General features: G+C 42.0%; 1 protein-coding gene across 2 annotated transcripts in view; it reads left to right on the top strand.

Annotated features, from left to right (window-relative positions):
• Positions 1 to 7: 7 nt before the first annotated feature.
• AKAIN1 (A-kinase anchor inhibitor 1) overlaps positions 8 to 21027 on the top strand; it is an 81265-nt gene continuing 60245 nt past the window's right edge. The window contains exons 1-2 of one of the 2 annotated variants that reach the window (XR_009566435.1): positions 8 to 307; positions 4030 to 4101. The gene's annotated coding sequence lies outside the window, so the exon portion shown is untranslated. The other variant, XR_009566436.1, reaches the window with a different exon arrangement.

Below are 21027 nucleotides of genomic sequence, written 5' to 3'. Positions count from 1 at the left end.
CTCCGTCTGCGACTTCCGGTAGGCTCTGTTCGCGGCCGGCGAGCAGGTGCTTAAAGCGGAAGTTGTCTGCTCAGGGATCGCGCGTCGCTGGGCAGCTGCGGCCTCGCCCGCTCCTCCCGAGCTGCGAAGCAGTCGTAGAGTTTTTTGAAGTTCCATATTCCTGGATGTTCGCATGTTACGCTCAAGGCTTCACAGCCACGAGGAGGCAGTTCTAATGAAGCCCTCTGTGCCTGCAGAGTAGACCATCCCTTGGGGCTTCCAACTTGACGGAACCAGGAGCATCTCTCCTATCCGGAGTTCCTCCCAGGTGCCAGACGCCTTATCCTATCTCATCTAAGCCTCCCGACTCTGTGAAGCCCATGCTGGGTTTCTGGTTTGTTTGTTTGTTTTTGTTTTCCTGAGGACACAAGCAGCTCAGAGAGTATACAAATTTATTCTGGCTACAAAGTCGGTGGTACGTTGGTGAAGGCTTCCTGAGTGCCAGGTGATTGAGGATGAACTTAAACTTAAGGTGGCGGCAGGGTCTGTAGATTGGAAGGGGCCCTGTTGAGATGAACGTCATCTGTATTTACAAGAATGAGAGGAAGAGAGTCCATCTGGTCCAATTCAGCCACCGTTTACTGGCGCTGGCTGTGAGCTCTGCTTCTCTACTGTAATTAGGCTCTGCTCTGACCTCCTTCCTATCTAACCAGTCTCCTATTTTTTTCCATCAGTGTGACGTGCTAGGTAAAGAAAACTTCAGCCTTTGTGTGTGTGTGTGTCTGTGTGTGTGTGTGTGTGTGTCTGCAACCAGCGAGTCGTTAAGCACGTTGTCTACCAAGAACCAGTCTTAGGCTCTGGGACTTCAGCTATGTCCCACTGTTTCCATGTTTGAGGCGCTCAAAGATTGACCCCGAGAATCCTCCCATGCCAGAACCACCCGAGGTGAAACTGTGGGGAGGAAATTTCAGGAGGAGGTATTGCTGTGTGGTTCAGTGACTAAGAAACCCAAATAACATATCTTGATGAGTAGTTACATTTACGTTTAAGAATATAATTTTTGACTTTTTAGAAATGAGAAGTGATAACTTTTTGCCAGAATCCTCCGTTTGTCATTTACATGGAGATGGTAGGTTTTGATTCTGGCTCTTGATCGATGTACTTTTATTTGGTATTTTACTGTTGGAGACTAGTTTGTATTAATAAAATAATGTTTCCTAATAAAGCTGCAGGTCATAAATTGTGCTAAAACACTTTCAAAAACAAAGTACAAAAGTACTTGAGATCAGTTAATTAAAATATATGTACCTCAAGAAAGAAGAAAGTCAAATAACAAAAAAGTGGTTATCTTTGGGTGGTAAAATTTTTATTTTATATGTCTGCATTTTTGAAGTGACTATTGATTTTACAATAAAAACAACAAAATTTATTAAAAATGAAAGAAAACAGGAAATATAAAAGAAATGCTTTCTATTTTTAACACATTAGTTATCTAAAGGGAATTTTGGAAAGCACAGAGGATGAATGCCTAGCTTAACTGAGACTGCATTTCAGATCTCAGGCTTAATCTGAAAACACGTAGTATTCTTCAGTTCCTTTTTAGCTAGAAATTATTATTATTATTTTGCCAAGGAAAAAGATAACATGTCATCATATTCAGCTCATCTAAAAAAAGGAAAGCCATTTACTGAGTCGCTATAACTTACGGAATTTCTCTGGAGCTACAGAGAGTATCAAAATGTCGTTTAAGGTTTCAGAGCCAAAATGAACTCTTAGTTTGTCCTCAGTATAAGAAATACAAAATTTATGAACGCAAATACAAGACTGGGCAGTCAGCTCAAAACACTGAGGATGTGCTTTCCACTTACTAGTAATACCGCATACATTCTTATGCACATATCATATGTTACAGTATACATTTTTTTAAAAAAACATGTTGCCAGATATATGATAGGTCATCTAGTCCAGAGCTTTTCTGTGCTGGGAGTTCTAGTTTTTTGTTGTTGTTTTTTAATCACTGGTTTAATCTCTTTACTTGTTATAGGTCTGTGCAGTTTTTCTATTCCTTCTTGAGTCAGTTTTGGTAATTTGTGTGTTTCTAGGACATTTTTCAATTTCATTTAATTTATTGGTGAACAGTTATTCATAGCATTCTTTTATTTGTGTAAAGTTGGTTGTAATGTCCCCATTTTCATTTCTGATTTTAGTTATTTGCATCTTCTTTTTTCTTTCTCAGTCTAGTTAAAGTTTGTCTGTCAATTTTGTTGATTTTTTCCTAAGAACAGACATTTGGTTTCATTGATTCTCTATTTCACTTATCTCTGTTCTAATCCTTATTATTTCCTTCCTTCTGCTAGCTTTGGGTTTAATTTGCTCTTCTTTTTCTAGTTCCCTAAAGTGTATATGGACCAAACTGGGTCCCCTCGAAATTCATATGTTGAAGCCCTGATCTTCAATGTGACTGTATTTGAAAATAAGGCATTTCAGGGAGGCAATTAAGGTTAAATGAGGTCATAAGGGTGGTTCTGTTTCTCTGAAGAACGCTGACTAATACATTCTTCTTTTAGTCATTTCTAATTCTTCTTTAATCAAGGGTATATTCATGGATATAGTCTATAGAAAACTATCTTTCAAGTGTATACTACCAAAAAAAAAAAAATCCTATGACAAATAAGAACCAGGACCATGAATTTTTTGTATGTCCGTGGTTCTGTGCATTCTCAAGATGTTTTAAAAGGCTTAAGAGAAAATACATTGAATGATGGTACACACCTGCTTTGGACAGAGTTGTAGTGGAGGATGTTAAATTTATTAAATTTATTAAATTTGGGGTGGGGGGTGAGTTTTGCCACTGTGGGACTTGCAAGTCCAAAACCTGTAGGGCAACCTGGCAGGCTGGAGATTCAGGGAAGAGTTGATGTTGCAGTTCTGAGTCTGAGATAAAAATGCAGGCAGAATTTCTGTGTTGTCGTCTGGAGACAGAACTCTTTCTTTGGGAAACTTCAGCGTTTGCTCATAAGACCTTCAACTGATTGAATGAGGCCCACCTGTGTCATGGAGGGTAATCTGCTCACTTTATTTTACTTTTTTTTAAGAATATTTTTAAAAAATTATTTATTTATTTTTGGCCATGTTGGGTCTTCGTTGCTGTGTGCGGGCTTTCTCTAGTTGTGGCGAGCAGGGGCTACTCTTCGTTTTGGTGTGCGTTTTTCTCATTGTGGTGGCTTCTCTTGTTGCAGAGCACGGGCTCTACGCATGCAGGTTTCAGTAGCTGTGGCACAGTAGTTGTGGCTTGCAGGCTCTAGAGCACAGGCTCAGTAGTTGTGGCGCACGGGCTTTGTTGCTCCGCGGCATGTGGGATCTTCCTGGACCAGGGTTTGAGCCCGTGTCCCGTGCACTGGCAGGCACCACCAGTGTGCCACCAGGGAAGCCCTCTGCTCACTGTAAAGTCAATGATTCTAAATGTCAATCACATCCAAAAAATACCTTCACAGCAACTTGAAAAACAGATGTTTGACCAAACAGTTAGTCACCATAATCTTGCCAGGTTGACACATAAAATCAGCTATGTAGAAATTTGATTATTTTAGAATAAAACTTGAAGACATTTGAAGAAATGGCCTAAACAAAAGTGAGTGTGAGAGAACTCATCTGAACATTGTTTTTTATTTGACTCACAATTCTTGTAAAAAAGAAGTTAAATCAGGAATATTTCAAAATAGTTACTTCCTTTAGGCAAGTAAATGCAGAACCATGTCCCTATCTGTGTGGGGTTAATCAGAATATATTTCAAACTGCTGAAAGCAATTATGACAAAGGACAGTGTGACTGTCTAATAAATGGTTGTTTTTGTTGTCCAGCATGTATCTTTGTCACTTGTTTGCTCTCTTTGGGGGAATCATTTACAGTGACTCAAACTGTGAGTCAGGAAGTGAGATGCCCCCTGATGTCACACTAAAAAGACTTGTGAGACACATACTACAGGGGCTTGATGAATGGATAACCTGTGGAACTGAAATAGCATTTTAAATGGGTATAATTTTCTTGCAGGTATCCTTAGGAGATAGTCCTACTGCCTCCTGGAATGAATGGGCTTTGTTTTGACGTGGGCCTCATACTAAGGTAACAGTCTCTTTTGGTCATTTGTCAGCGTGTCTGGAACCCCAGCTATATTCACCAACCTTTATAGATTTGTTAGGGGAATCAATTGAGTAATGCATGTGAAAGCATTTTGGAAGCGATCAAAAATTAGAAAGTTGATGATACAAGTAAGACAATGTCTTTACCAAAGCGATTATAAATGTCAGAGTATTTATCAGAGACCATTTGTTGGTTTCAAAGCTTTATACAATATTTAAATGAACTTTGGCATTTTTGGTGGGAGGGATGGTTTTATTGAATTTTCAGAGCTTTCCGTGTGGGAAGCAAAGCATTAAGGAATTCACTGAATTCAAGATATTAATAGCAGAGGCAATAATATGGCTTACATGACTATCAATTTAACAAGGTTAAGTGGTCCTTTAAAGGACAGAATTATGTGTCAGATTGTCCTAGGTACTAGGACACAACAGTGAATAAAAACAGATACAGTTGCTGCTATTCTGGAGCTCGTGATCCTTGATTAAAGAAAACTGGGGCAGCATAGTAAAAGAAAAATTATGACAGGGCACCCCAGTTGATACTGTGTAGTCAGAGAAGTGGGCCTTGAAGAAAGGGCACTTAAGTTGAAATCTGAAGGACATGAAGGCATTAACTAGGGAGGAGATGGGGATTTTCACAAAGGCAATCGGCAAAGTCTCTGGTGTCAGAGGAAGTATGGTATATTTGAAGACAAAAATCCCAGCATAACTAGAGCACAGAGTGAAAGGGAAAACAGTACAAGATAGGGCTGGAGAAGGAGGCGGTGACTAGACAGTGCAGGTGCCCAGTGGGCTACATTACAAATCTTGGTCTTCACCCTAAGAACAACAGAAAGCCATTGAAGTTTTAATTAATAGGGCACATGATTATTTGTTTTGAAGAGATTACTCTGGCTATAGTTGGGGTCAGAGCAGATGTGAGGAGACCAACCAAAAGGCTGTTACAGTTGTCCAAGCAAGGGATGATGGTAGCTTGGATTTGCAGAGTAGCAGGTGAAAAGAGAGAAGCAGACAGCTTTGGGAATTCTATAAGGGGTCACATGGACAAGATGTAGTGATGCATTGCATGCAGCAAAGGAGAAGCTTGGTGACTTCATTTACTAAGATAGGAAATGCTGGAAGAGGATCATAGGTTTATCTTGGACGTGTTGAGCCTGCCATTACTAATAACTGTAACCTTCCTTAATGTCAATTCCAACCACCCTATTACCACCAGTTCTTATGTTTCCATCTCACTCTCTTTAGTACCCCTACTCCAATGTTGCTTTTCCCGCCAGTACCTATAATCTATTGATCTCTCATGGTTTCATGGGTTCTCACTCTTTTCTCATCTCATTGACCGCTTTATTTAATTTCTGTTCCTTCTGTAGTATCGTTATCATCACCTCTTTGCATACGTGCTCGACTCCCTTGACCTTCTCTTGCTTCATTCTCTCTTTTTGGAGAAAACACAATCCTACTTAAATTCAGTTCTCTACTTGCTCCTTACCTGCCCTCATTCTGGAGAAAAACACAAAGCCATGCTGAATGGGCTCAATTTATATGAGCATTAATATCAAACATACCCATAATGCTGCCTGAAAATCATACTGGCTTTCACTAGTACTCACTCTTCAACTGTCCTTGGTGATTGGTTCATACCTACCACACCTCAAATCTTTCTTCTCCAGTTCTCACTCTAAGCGGATGAGCTTGCATCCCACCGCACTGAGAAGCAGAAGTGATCAGAAGAGAATGTCCATGAACTCTCGCCATCACATCTACCCGCCTGTAGGTGTCTGTAATCATTTCTTGTGCCTTTTCTTCTCTCATTACAGAGGAACTAAGCTTACCCTAGCAAAGGCTAACCTCTTCACTTGTGATCCCATTTCCTCCTAGGATGGGACCACCCAAGGGCAAGGGCAACACTCAGAAATTCTCTCCTCTCTCCCCTGCATCGTCACTCTTCTCTTCCACCAAAATCTTCTCTTGACCTCACTTTTCTCTCTGGCTAATGTCCATTTTCTTTCCTCCTCTTAACAGGGAAACTCCGCAAATGAGTTGTTTGTATTCACTGTCTCTGTATTATCTCCTCTAATTCAACATCCACTTTAATCAGACTTTCATACTTGGTACTTTACTCATCCTGAATGTATCAAGGTCACTGTGACCTCCATGTCAATTTCAACCCTTATTTTATTGGACCCATTGGTAGCATTTAATATCAATGCCAGAGATCAATTTGATAGCAAATCACTCTTTCCGCCTTGAGACTGTCTTCTCTTGGTTTTCAAGTGTCACATTCTCTTGGTTTTACTCCCGCCCCCCGGATGCCCCTCCCCGTCTTCTTTCCGTGTTCTTCCTCACCTCCCTGTGTGCCTGGATCTCATTTCTTGGACCTCTCCTCTACCTCCACTTCTTTAGTGATCTTGTCCAGGTGTGTGGACTTAAGTACCATGTATAGATCTGAAAACTCCCTAGTTTTTATCTCCAGCCTACACCTCTCCCTGAGCTCTAGACTTGTATATCCAGCTGGTTACTTAAGAGCTCCTCTTGGATGTCTAATGCATGTCTCAGATTTAACATGTTCCCAAGGGAGTTTCTGCTCCTCGTTTCTGGACCTGCTCCTTCTGAAGTTTTCTCCATCTGAGAAAACGGAAACGTCATCTTTCTAGTCACCCTGGCCAAAACCCCAGGGGTTATCCTTGACTTCCGTTTTTCTTCTCAAACACGATATCCAACCATCAGCAGATTCTCTTGGCTCCATCTTCAAAATGTGTATGGAATCTGATCACCTTGTACCAGTTTCACAGCTAATACTTGGTCAGAGCCGCCAAAACTGTCCCGTTGGGTTACCGTGCCGGCCTCTAACTGGGCCCCCTACTTCTACTCCCAGCCCCACGCCCAGAGCAGCATTTTAAAAACACAAGTGAGATCGTGGCATTCCTCTGCTCAGAACCCTCCAGTGGCTTCGCATTTCTTCAGAGTAAGAGCCAGAATCCTTACAGTCACCTCCCAGGCCCTGTGCAGTGTAGACTTCCTGTTAACATTCTGATCTATCTCCCTGCTTTTCCCCTTGTTCTCTCAGCCTGACCCACGTGGTGTCATCACTGTTTCTCGAGGGTGCCGTGCACATTGCCAGTTACAGGATTTTGCACCTTTTGTTCCCTCTGCTCAGATGTCCACTTTCATTGCTTCTTTACCCTTTTCAGGCTTTTTCTCAAACATCACCTTCTCAGCGAGGCCTTATCTGATCACACTAAATAGCGTGTGTTCCGTCTTCTTCCCAACACTCCCTATCCCCTTCTCCCACTTGATTTTTCTCCATAGCATTCATCATGGTGAAAAATATCTGCTTTTATATATTTGTACTTTTGTTCCTCTCTCCTCAAAGAGAGTTGAAGCGTGATGAGGACAGGAGCTCTGTCTGCTTTGTTCACTGTTGTATCATCAGTTCCTGGAACAGTGCTCGACCTATAGTAGATTCTCAGTATTTGTTAAAAGCGTGGATTAATGAATCCAAGTGCATATAGTGAGTGGGCAACTCGGTCTTTGAGTCTGGAGCTCAGAGGAGAGGTTTTCACTGGGGAAGCATGTTTGGGGCTCGTTGGCATAGAGATATAGGGTGACCATGTATTCAAGTTGGCCCTGAACAGTCTGGGCATAATTGCTAATAGTACCCCTCCTTTACTCTGAAAAAATGCTCTGGTTTGAATGATAAATTGTAGAGTTCTCCTAAAAATTCATGGTAGCTGAAACCGTAGGACTGGATGGCATTGCCTGGAGAAAGCCTATAAAGTAAAACGAGAAGAGGATCTAGAAAGAGCCCTTAGGTTCTCTAACTTTTAAAGGCTCATAGAGGAGGGAGGAGTCTGACGAGGAGACTGAGAGGGAGCAGTCAGACAAGGAGGAGAAAAACCAGACGCACAAAAGCTAAGAAAAGAGAGTAGTTCAAAAAGGAAAGCGAGAGGTCAATAGAGTCAAAGTCTCCTGAGAGGTGGAATAAGATGAGGACTGAGAGATACCCATTAGATGCTTAGAAGTCAGTGATAGGCCTTAGATGCTCAGTAATAGGCCTTTTGGTGGAGTGATTAGGGCAGAAACCAGACATGCAATGGTGGGAGGAGAAATGAGGAAGACGGCAAGTTATAGAAAATTCCATTCCTTTGGTTGTAAATATAGGAGAGAATGGGCACATTCTGGATTACCCATTGAGCAGACTGAGTATGTGCTTAAGACAAAGCTCGTAGCAGAGTAGGAGCAGCAAAACAACAAATGTGGAAAGAATTTAGTACTTGACAATTGGAAACAATGAACTAAAGGAGTCGTTACCAAAAACTCGCAGTTCTGTCGGGCTTTCTGGGCGTTGTTTTACTGTTTGCTTTACATGTGGGAAAGAGTACCTCAGTACTTAGTCCTCTGAGTGATCTGACCTGGCCCTGAATGTGGTCACAGTGGAAGTGAGTGTGGCACTGAGAGAGCGTGTTTTCTCTTTCTGTTTGGAAGAGGTTCGAGCTGAAATGTCGATGGGCAGGATCCAGATGAGAGGCACCAGCAGAGCAAACAGGAGAGGGGAGAGAGAACTGATGGTGGCATTTTACCTGGGAAGGTGGGAGGGGCGTGGGATCTGAGCATGATGGGAAGAGTGGCCGGAGGTGGGTTGAGGGGTACATGTCTGCTGTAACTGGAGGGAAGAAGGAGGGGCTGGGCACACATACAGCTGGGTTTGGCCAGATGGATGTGGGAGGAGAGGGCATTGCTGTCTGGGGTCTTCAACGTGCCTGAGAAGGAGGAAGGACCACCTGTGAGTGCGGGAGATGCCTGGCTGGGGCTTAGAGCAGTTACAAGAGTGACAGAGTCACCGACAGAGGAAACAATGTTAAGGGCTCTTTTGAGGTTGGTGATCATGAATCATCGACCGACATGTCTTCAGTTACCTAGGTGATTACAGGAAATGATAGGCTTTTTCTCTGATGGAGCAAAGGTCACCGAGAGAAAAGTATTTAAGAGTGATGTTGCCTTCAACGACCAAATACCCAGTTCTTTTTCTGTGATGTCATGAGTCAACATATATGCGTGGGAAAAGGTAGGGATCATTTGGAGAAACATGCTCTGGAGACAGTCTGTTCTGTTTCTCCTTCAGGAATGAGTGAGGCTGAGTAAAACTGAGGTTTTCCTCAGATAAAGTTCTCACCAGACTGGGTGGGAGTCAGGACGCCTGAGCCCTGGTCCTGCCAGAACCATGTTAGCTTCCTTCTCTGGGTTTCAGGTTGCTCACGGAAAAGCTGTCAACAATCTTATTTTCCTTCCACTTCTAGAATCTGTGAGTCTATGATGTTCTGTCTCCATATTGTCTGCCTCCAGCAGACAGGCAGGAGTGTAAGTCCTGGACTTCGTTTTGAAATTGGAAGAGTTCTTACAGAATATCTGAGCCTGAATTTGTGCTCCAAGATACTGGCTTTCGAGGGGGCCTGATGAACTTGACCCTTCTTGCCGGGTGGAGCTGTGAACCCATTTTTAGCAGATGAGGCAAAAGAGTCAGGCAGGTGTAGATTAAAACACAGTTTTTATTACTTTACCAGTAATAAATCAGCTTTACCATCTGATACTGGAGAATGTGGCTTAGAGTAGCTTAGACAAATGGGCTTTGTGATACTGAATTCCAAAATGAGGTTCACGCACCCACCAGAGTCACAGGAGCACAGAAATTGCAGACTTGGCCACATCGTCCTTGAGGATGTGATCGCACAGGGAACAGAGGAGGACACAGGCTTTGTGTGGGCAGCCAGCTCCCTAAATAAAGGCAGAGAGAGGAAGGAGTGGAGTCATCAAGTATCAGGTTCTCTCCTCCACTTACCACTCAAGTAAGTTGCTCCTTGTCAGGGGAGAAGTAAGGATGAGGGAGAGAGGGAGTGAAAGAGCAGAATTTATGGGAATGGACAGTAACCTTTCCAAGGTTTATGAAGGTGGAAAGTGTAAATGTAAGCACAAGCAATTGCATGGCAGGGCAGTTTTTTGTTTCTTTTTTCTAATAAATTTATTTATTTATTTTTTATTTTTGGCTGCATTGGGTTTTTTTTTTTTTTGTATTTTTTGGATTAATAGTTAACATTTATTAACATTCGACTCCAATTGCTTCATCTGTTTTTTTATAAGAATATTTTAATTGCAGACATTTCTCCCCTACATATTTTAGTGTGCATCTCTAAAAATGTCTTTTTCTGTTTGCATAACCACAATAACTTTATCACACTTAACAAAATTGACAACAATACCTTATATTATCTAATATCCAGATCATATTCACATTTCCTCAGTTGTCCCAGGATCCAGTAAAGGACCCTGCATTGTATTTGGATGTTACATATCCTAAGTCCTTTTTTTCTTTTTTTGAATTTTATTTTATTTTTTTATACAGTCAGTTCTTATTAGTCATCAATTTTATACACATCAGTGTACACATGTCAATCCCAATCGCCCGATTCAGCACACCACGACCCTCACCCCCTGCTTTCCCCCCTTGGTGTCCATACGTTTGTTCTCTACATCTGTGTCTCTATTTCTGCCCTGCATACTGGTTCCTCTGTACCATTTTTCTAGGTTCCACGTATATGCGTTAATAAACGATATTTGTTTTTCTCTTTCTGACTTACTTCACTCTGTATGACAGTCTCTAGATTCATCCACGTCTCTACAAATGACCCAATTTCATTCCTTTTTATGGCTGAGTAATATTCCATTGTATATATGTACCACATCTTTATCCATTTGTCTGTTGGTGGGCATTTAGGTTGCTTCCATGACCTGGCTTTTGTAAATAGTGCTGCAGTGAACACTGGGGTGCATGTGTCTTTTTTTTAACATCTATATTGGGGTATAATTGCTTTACAATGGTGTGTTAGTTTCTGCTTTATAACAAAGTGAATCAGTCATACATAAACATATGTTCCCATATGTCTTCCCTCTTGTGTCTCCCTCCCTCCCACCCTCCCTATCCCACCCCTCCAGGCTGTCACAAAGCACCGAGCCAATATCCCTGTGCCATGCGTCTGCTTCCCACTAGCTATCTACCTTACTATGTTTGTTAGTGTGTATATGTCCATGACTCTCTCTCGCCCTGTCACAGCTCACCCTTCCCCCTCCCTATACCCTCAAGTCTGTTCTCTAGGAGGTCTGCGTCTTTATTCCTGCCTTACCCCTAGGTTCTTCATGGCATTTTTTTTCTTAAATTCCATATATATGTGTTAGCATACGGTATTTGTCTTTTTCTTTCTGACTTACTTCACTCTGTATGACAGACTCTAGGTCTGTCCACCTCATTACAAATAGCTCAATTTCGTTTCTTTTTATGGCTGAGTAATATTCCATTGTATATATGTGCCACATCTTCTTTATCCATTCATCCGATGATGGGCACTTAGGTTGTTTCCATCTCCGGGCTATTGTAAATAGAGCTGCAATGAACATTTTGGTACATGACTCTTTTTGAATTTTGGTTTTCTCAGGGTATATGCCCAGTAGTGAGATTGCTGGGCCATATGGTAATTCTATTTTTAGTTTTTTAAGGAACCTCCATACTGTTCTCAACAGCGGCTGAACCAATTCACATTCCCACCAGCAGTGCAAGAGGGTTCCCTTTTCTCCACACCCTCTCCAGCGTTTGTTCTTTGTAGATTTTCTGATGATGTCCATTCTAACTGGTGTGAGGTGATACCTCATTGTAGTTTTGATTTGCATTTCTCTAATAATTAGTGATGTTAAGCATCTTTTCATGTGCTTCTTGGCCACCGGTATGTCCTCTTTGGAGAAATGTCTATTTAGGTCTTCTGCCCATTTTTAGATTGGGTTGTTTGTTTTCTTAATATTGAGCTGCATGAGCGGTTTATATATTTTGGAGATTAATCCTTTGTCCGTTGATTTGTTTGCAAATATATTTTCCCATTCTGAGGATTGTCATTTCGTCTTGTCTGTAGCTTTGCAAAAGCTTTGAAGTTTCATTAGGTCCCATTTCTTTATTTTTGTTTTTATTTCCATTACTCTAGGAGGTGGATCAAAAAAGATCTTGCTGTGATTTATGTCAAAGAGTGTTCTTCCTATGTTTTCCTCTAAGAGTTTTATAGTGTCCGGTCTTACATGTCTAATCCATTTTGAGTTTATTTTTGTGTATGGTGTTAGGTAGTGTTCTAATTTCATTATTTTTATTTTTATTTTTTTGCGGTACGCGGGCCTCTCACTGCTGTGGCCTCTCCCATTGCGGAGCACAGGCTCTGGACGCGCAGGCTCAGCGGCCATGGCTCACGGGCCCAGCCGCTCTGCGGCATGTGGGATCTTCCCAGACCGGGACACAAACCCGTGTCCCCTGCATTGGCAGGCGGACTCTCAACCACTGTGCCACCAGGAAAGCCCCTAATTTCATTCTTTTACGTGTAGCTGTCCAGTTTTCCCAGCACCACTTATTGAAGAGACTGTCTTTTCTCCATTGTATATCCTTGCCTCCTTTGTCATAGATTAGTTGACGATAGGTGCGTGGGTTTATCTCTGGGCTTTCTATCCTGTTCTATTGATCTATATTTCTCTTTTAGTGCAAGTACCATATTGTTTTGATTACTGTAGCTTTGTAGTGTAGTCTGAAGTCAGGGAGTCTGATTCCTCCAGCTCCATTTTTTTCCCTCAAGATTGCATTGGCTATTCGGAGTCTTTTGTGTCTCCATACAAATTTTAAGATTTTTTGTTCTAGTTCTGTGAAAAATGCTGTTGGTAATTCAAGAGGGATTGCATTGAATCTGTAGATTGCTTTGGGTAGTATAGTCATTTTCACAAAATTGATTCCTCCAATCCAAGAACATGGTATATCTCTCCATCTGTTGGTATCACCTTTAATTGCTTTCAACAGTGTCTTATAGTTTTCTGCATACAGGTCTTTTGTCTCCCTAGGTAGGTTTATTTCTAGGTATTTTATTCTTTTTGTTGCAATGGTAAATGGGAGTGTTTCCTTAACTTCTCTTTCAGATTTTTCATCATTAGTGTATAGGAATGCAAGAGGTTTCCATGCATTAATTTTGTATCCTGCAACTTTACCAAATTCATTGATTAGCTCTAGTAGTTTTCTGGTGGCATCTTTAGGATTCTCTATGTATAGTATCATATCATCTGCAAACAGTGACAGTTTTCCTTCTTCTTTTCCAATTTGTATTCCTTTTATTTCCTTTTCTTCTCTGACTGCCGTGGCTACGACTTCCAAAACTATGTTGAATAATAGTGGCGAGAGTGGACATCCTTGTCTTGTTCCTGATCTTAGAGGAAATACTTTCAGTTTTTCACCATTGAGAATGATGTTTGCTGTGGGTTTGTCGTATATGGCCTTTATTATGTTGAGGTAGGCTCCCTCTATGCCCACTTTCTGGAGCATTTTTATCATAAATGGGTGTTGAATTTTGACACAAGCTTTTTCTACATTTATTGAGATGATCATATGGTTTTTCTTCTTCAATTTGTTAATATGGTGTATCACATTGATTGATTTGCGTATACTGAAGAATCCTTGTATCCCTGGGATAAATCCCACTTGATCATGGTGTATGATCCCTTTAATGTGTTGTTGGATTCTGATTCCTAGTATTTTGTTGAGGATTTTTGCATATATATTCATCAGTAATATTGGTCTGTAATTTTCTTTTTTTGTAGTATCTTTGTCTGGTTTTGGTATCAGGGTGATGGTGGCCTCATAGAATGAGTTTGGGAGTGTTCCTTCCTCTGCAATTTTTTGGAATAGTTTGAGAAGGATGGGCGTTAGCTCTTCTCTAAATGTTTGATAGAATTCACCTGTGGAAACATCTTGTCCTGGACTTCTGTTTGTTGGAAGATTTTTTTTTTTTTTTTTTTGCTGTACGCGGGCCTCTCACTGTTGTGGCCTCTCCGGTTGCGGAGCACAGGCTCCAGATGTGCAGGCTCAGCGGCCATGGCTCATGGGCCCAGCCGCTCCGCGGCATGTGGGATCTTCCTAGACCGGGGCACGAACCCGTGTCCCCTGCATCAGCAGGTGGACTCTCAACCACTGCACCACCAGGGAAGCCCTGTTGGAAGATTTTTAATCACAGTTTCAGTTTCATTACTTGTGATTGGTCTGTTAATATTTTCTATTTTTTCCTGGTTCAGTCTTGGAAGGTTATACCTTTCTAAGAATTTGTCCACTTCTTTCAGGTTGTCCATTCTATTGGCATAGCATTGCTTGTAGTAGTCTCTTAGGATGCTTTGTATTTCTGCGGTGTCTGTTGTAACTTCTCCTTTCTCATTTCTAATTTTGTTGATTTGAGTCCTCTCCCTCTTTTGCTTGATGAGTCTGGCTAATGGTTTATCAACTTTATCTTCTCAAAGAACCAGCTTTTAGTTTTATTGATCTTTGCTATTGTTTTGTTTCTGTTTCATTTATTTCTGCTCTGATCTTTATGATTTCTTTCCTTTTGCTAACTTTGGGTTTTGTTTGTTCTTCTTTCTCTAGTTCCTTCAGGTTAAGGTTAGATTGTTTATTTGAGATTTTTCTTGTTTCTTGAGGTAGGCTTGTATAGCTATAAACTTCCCTCTTAGAACTGCTTTTGCTGCATCCCATAGGTTTTGGATCGTCGTGTTGTCATTGTCATTTGTCTCTAGGTATTTTTTGATTTCCTCTTTGATTTCTTTAGTGATCTCTTGGTTATTTAGTAATGTATTGTTTAGCCTCCATGTGTTTGTGTTTTTTACATTTTTTCCCCCTGTAATTGATTTCTGATCTCATAGCATTATGGTCAGAAAAGATGCTTGATGTGATTTCAATTTTCTTAAATTTACTGAGGCTTGATTTGTGACCCAAGATGTGATCTCTCCTGGAGAATGTTCTGTGCGCACTTGAGAAGAAAGTGTAATCTGATGTTTTTGGATGGAATGTCCTATAAATATCAATTAAATGTATCTGGTCTGTTGTGTCATTTAAAGCTTGTGGTTGCTTGTTAATTTTCTGTTTGGATGATCTGTCCATTGGTGTAAGTGAGGTGTTAAAAGTTCCCCCCTATTATTGTGTTACTGTTGATTTCCTCTTTTATACCTGTTAGCAGTTGCTTTATGTATTGAGGTGCTCCTATGTTGGGTGCATATATATTTATAATTGTTATATCTTCTTCTTGGATTGATCCCTTGATCATTATGTAGTGTCCTTCCTTGTCTTTTGTAACATTCTTTATTTTAAAGTCTATTTTTTCTGATGTGAGTATTGCCACTCCAGCTTTCGTTTGATTTCCATTTGCATGGAATATCTTTTTCCATCCCCTCACTTTCAGTCTGAATGTGTCCCTAGGTCTGAAGTGGGTCTCTTGCAGACAGCATATATATGGGTCTTGTTTTTGTATCCATTCAGCAAGCCTGTGTCTTTTGGTTGGAGCATTTAATCAGTTCACGTTTAAGGTAATTACCGATATGTATGTTCCTATTACCATTTTCTTAATTGTTTTGGGTTTGTTTTTGTAGGTCCTTTTCTTCTCTTGTGTTTCCCACTTAGAGAAGTTCCTTTAGCGTTTGTTGTAGAGGTGGTTTGGTGATGCTGAGTTCTCTTAGCTTTTGCTTGTCTGAAAGCTTTTGATTTCTGCATTGAATCTGAATGAGATCCTTGCCAGGTAGAGTAATCTTGGTTGTGGTTTCTTCCCTTTCATCACTTTAAGTATATCATGCCACTACCTTCTGGCTTGTAGAGTTTCTTCTGAGAAATCAGCTGTTAACCTTATGGGAGTTCCCTTGTATGTTATTTGTCGTTTTTCCCTTGCTGCTTTCAATAATTTTTCTTTGTCTTCATTTTTTGCCAATTTGATTACTATGTGTCTCGGCATGTTTCTCCTTGGGGTTATCCTGTATGGGGCTCTATGCACTTTCTGGACTTGGGTGGCTATTTCCTTTCCCATGTTAGGGAAGTTTTTGACTATAATCTCTTCAAATATTTTCTTGGGTCCTTTCTCTCTTGTCCTTCTGGGACCCCTATAATGCGAATGTTGTTGTGTTTAATGTTGTCCCAGAGGTCTCTTAGGCTGTCTTAATTTCTTTTCATTCTTTTTTCTTTGTTCTGTTCCGCAGCAGTGAATTCCACCATTGTGTCTTCCAGGTCACTTATCCGTTCTTCTGCCTCAGTTATTCTGCTATTGATTCCTTCTAGTGTAGTTTTCATTTCAGTTATTGTGTTGTTTATCTCTGTTTGTTTGTTCTTTAATTCTTCTAGATCTTTGTTAAACATTTCTTGCATCTTCTCGATCTTTGCCTCCATTCTTTTTCTGAGGTCCTGGATCATCTTCACTATCATTATTCTGAATTCTTTTTCTGGAAGGTTGCCTGTCTCCACTTCATTTAGTTGTTTTCCTGGGGTTTTATCTTGTTCCTTCATCTGGTACATAGCCCTCTCCCTTTTCAACTTGTCTATCTTTCTGTGAATGTGTTTTTTGTTCCACAGGCTACAGGATTGTAGTTCTTGCTTCTGCTGTCTGCCCTCTGGTGGATGAGGCTATCTAAGAGGCTTGTGGAAGTTTCCTGATGGCGGGGACTGGTGGTGGGTGGAGCTGGCTGTTGCTCTGATGGGCAGAGCTCAGTAAAACTTTAATCCACTTGTCTGCTGATGGGTGGGGCTGGGTTCCCTCCCTGTTGGTTGGTTGGCCTGAGGCAACCCAACACTGGATCCTACCCGGGCTCTTTGGTGGGGCTAATGGCAGACTCTGGGAGGGCTCACGCCAAGGAGTACATCCCAGAACTTCTGCTGCCAGTGTCCTTGTCCTCACAGTGAGACACAGCCACCCCCTGCCTCTGCAGGAGACCCTCCAATGCTAGCAGGTAGGTCTGGTTCAGTCTCCTGTGGGGTCACTGCTCCTTCCCCTGGGTCCCGATGCACACACTACTTTGTGTGTGCCCTCCAAGAGTGGAGTCTCTGTTTCCTCCACTCCTGTCGAAGTCCTGCAATCAAATCCCACTAGCCTTCAAAGTCTGATTCTCTAGGAATTCCTCCTCCCGTTGCCGGACCCCCAGCTTGGGAAGCCTGACGTGGGGCTCAGAACCTTCACTCCAGTGGGTGGCCTTCTGTGGTATAAGTGTTCTCCAGTTTGTGAGTCACCCACCCAGCAGTTTGGGATTTGATTTTATTTTGATTGTGCCCCTCCTACCGTCTCATTGTGGCTTCTCCTTTGTCTTTGGATGTGGGGTATCTCTTTTGGTGAGTTCCAGTGTCTTCCTCTCGATGATTGTTCAGCAGTTGTGATTCTGGTGTTGTTGCAAGAGGGAGTGAGAGCACGTCCTTCTACTCCACCATCTTGAACCAATCTCTCTGCATTGTGTCTTCATTGCTGTGCACGGGCTTTCTCTAGTTGTGGCAAGTGGGGGCTACTCTTTGTTGTGCGCAGCTTCTCATTGCGGTGGCTTCTCTTGTTGCGGAGCATGGGCTCTAGGCACGCGGGCTTCAGTAGTTGTGGTCGCGGGCTCAGCAGTTGTGGCTTATGGGCTCTAGAGCGCAGGCTCAGTAGTTGTGGTGTGCGGGCTTAGTTACTCCGCGGCATGTGGGATCTTCCCGGACCAGGATTTGAACCCGTGTCTCCTGCATTGGCAGGCGGATTCTTAACCACTGCACCACCAGGCAAGTCCCAGGGTAGTTTTCATAATATAATACACACATTGTATGTATATGCATGTGTGCAGGGAATGTACAGATTCGGTGGGCAATAACATTATGTTGTTCAAAAGTACATGTATGTGAAATTATTGGCAGTGTGTCGATTTTCCCTAAGTGTTGGAGTGGCTGTTCATTTAAAATCTCAAATCTCAGGACCAGCGTGAAATGAGTGCTTTTCCATGGACAGAGGCTCATATGTCTGGGTATTTGTCCATTAAGGTTTACCTTTACACATTTTTTTTGCCTGTGATTCTCTAATTTTAACTTATATAAAACTCATTTCAAGAAAAAAAATAAAACTCATTTCTGTAAAGTTGGAAGTAATCTGTCCATTGTTTGAATTCTTTGGTCTTTCTTTAAACTGTTACTTGGCGTTTAATCCTATTCTGGCTTGCAATATCATGGTTTATATGTGTGTCTCTCCTTCATTAGAACGGAAACTTCCTATTCTTTTTTTATTCTTTTTTGGCTGCGCCGAGTGGCATGTGAGATCTTAGTGCCCGACCAGGGTTTGAACCTGTGCCCCCTGCATCTGAAGCACGAAGTGTTAACCACTGGACCACCAGGGATGTCCCTAGGAACAGAAGCTTCTGCAGGGATCCTATGTTATTTTTATACCTTCCACAGTGATTAACCTTCTGCTTTGCATTTCATACGTGTTAAGCAAAGATGTATCAGATGAATATTTAGCGAATAATCTTTTAAAAAATTTCTAAATTGACGTATAGTTGATTTACGATGTTTCAGGTGTACAGCTTAATGAATAATCTTAAACATTATTTTCCCATACCATTTTAAAGGGATTTCACACTCATTTATTTTCAACTCATTTCTCTAAGAAGTAGCTTTGTGCAGAGGAAAATACTATGTAGATTTTTGGACTTAAGCCAGGTCATAAAAGTTGATATTTAATAACAAAAACTGCTACCTCTGTTACGGCTCCTGCTGCTTCTCTAGTTGCCGCCTCTAGTTGCTGTTCATTGGGCAAGATTGTATTTTGTCATTTGTTACATCACTCAGCTTCCTTCCAAACCCTATGTGCTGTCTATTAATTTTTCTGTTTTAGCATTTAGAAAATATGCTTAGATTCTCATGACTAGATTTGCAAAAGCACATCTGTCTGACTCCTAACTTTCCTTTCTTCTATTCTACGTGGCTTTTTTCTAGTTCGTCATATGATCTCAAATTGTATTTTCAATATATATTCTTGTCATATGATAAAATGACCAACAAATGTTCATCCAAAAATAGAAATAAGGATGTCAATCCTAAAGACAGGATAAACAAAAGATGTCGCTTTTCTTAAGCACAAAATCTCACACAGAAAGTGGATGAGATATAAATTTATTTCGAAAAAGTATTTTAGAAAGTAACAGTAATTTCCTGTTTGGCGTGGCATGTAAATGTGAAATGCCCAAGGTCGCGAGGCCCCTCCACAAGACCACCAGAGTCGAGAGTCAAAGCCAAACGGCAAAGGTCATTTATTGCAGGTTCGAACCTGGACCTCCGCGCACTCGTTGCCGGTGAGGTGACGCTAAGAGGTCCAGGCGGAGTTTAGTACAGCTCTTTTATAGACCGGTACAAACATAGTCGCCGATTGGTTGACTTTTAAACAAAGACACTAGTCGCCGATTGGTTGACTTTTAAACAGAGACACTAGTCGCCGTCTGATTGGTTGGACGGTTGCGGGGGGGGGGGTCAGCAGGCGTAATTACAGAAGCGAGAGCGGCTGGTTAAGTTTCGGTTTCCTGAGGTTTTGTTTCTTAATTAGAAATACTTAAGGCGGGGCCATGGTCGCAAAAAGAAATAGTGCAAACAGGAGGACTGATACAACCCTAGCAGTGCTGCGGCCTCCACCAGCCCAACGGCAGGGCGTCGGGAGGCTGTGCGCCCAACTTCAGGCGGCGCTCCCAAATGTGGCAAGCCCAGCGCCGCGCCCTGGAATGGACCTTTTTCGGCCCTTCCCCTCCGGAAAGAACAGAAAAGAAATTCCAGGAAAAGCACAAATTGAATGCAGGGCGTCAACTCAGTCCTATTCTCACCAAACTAGAACATAGCCCCCTCAAATGCTCATATTAAAACCTGATCTTTGGAATAAATTATATTAATTTAAAAGTGAAAAAGTGTTTCCATGATGCCCAGAGTGGGCCCAGAACCACAGCCTCTGAGGGGCATGAAAGAAGCCCATACACACTTTCTGGAACTGATAATCTTGTCATGGAGATGGGATTCAGACCCGAGGTATTATATATATGTGTGTGTATACATATATATATAAAACAAAAGATGTGTGTGGCACAATGATAGTGTTCAAGCTCTGTTCCATTTATACAGTCTCTTTTTAAAATCAGACTAGTTCATTGCATTCATTCAAACATGCATGCGTTTAATAAATATCTTAAAGTGTGTATGGTTTCTACTATGTGCTAAGAAAACGCTGGGCATTGGATTGAAAGGCGGAGGAGACACAGGAAAACTTCTGTTGAGGAACTCATAGTTCATGGGGGAGACAAGCAGATAATGATAACCCAGGGCTGTACTAACAATGATAGAGATGAACAGGGATTCTTGGGAAGCTGGGGACGGCAGCAAATCCTTTGTGGACAGCGGAATGCTTCCAGAAGGAGGCCTGCGTCTTCTCTGTAGGAATAAGTAGGAATTAGCCAAGTGAAGAGGAAAGGTGAGTAGGTCATTCTGGGCAGGAGGAAGCACATGGATAAAGATGTCAGACTAGGAACGTCAGGGAACAAGAGCTGTGTGCGGGGAACCAGACACAGTTCTGTGTCGCAGGAGTGGGACGGCACGGCAGGGAGTAGTGAGATAAAAAGACAGACAGCAGGCCGAGGCCAGATGCCACCTGCAGGCCACCTTCAGAAGTATGGATCTTGGGCTTCCCTGGTGGCGCAGTGGTTGAGAGTCCGTCTGCCGATGCGGGGGACGCGGGTTCGTGCCCCGGTTCGGGAGGATCCCACATGCCGCGGAGCGGCTGGGCCCGTGAGCCATGGCCGCTGGGCCTGCACGTCCGGAGCCTGTGCTCCGCAACGGGAGAGGCCACAGCGGTGAGAGGCCCGCGTACCAGAAAAAACAAAAAAACAAAAACAAAAAAAAAGAAGTATGGATCTTTTACAGACAGCGTGCGTTATCAAAAGTTTTATTTTTCCCTTTGGAGAGGAGTGACATAGTATGTGGTTGGTGTTGCATTCTCTATAGATAATTCTGGTAAGTGTGTGGTAAATCGGGTTAATCTGTCCTACTACCTGTTTT

This window comes from Globicephala melas, chromosome 13, assembly GCF_963455315.2.
Source record: "Globicephala melas chromosome 13, mGloMel1.2, whole genome shotgun sequence".
Classification (NCBI taxonomy): domain Eukaryota; kingdom Metazoa; phylum Chordata; class Mammalia; order Artiodactyla; family Delphinidae; genus Globicephala; species Globicephala melas.
The sequence above is the reverse complement of the archived record's forward strand: the minus strand, read 5'-3'. Positions and strand labels throughout refer to the sequence as shown.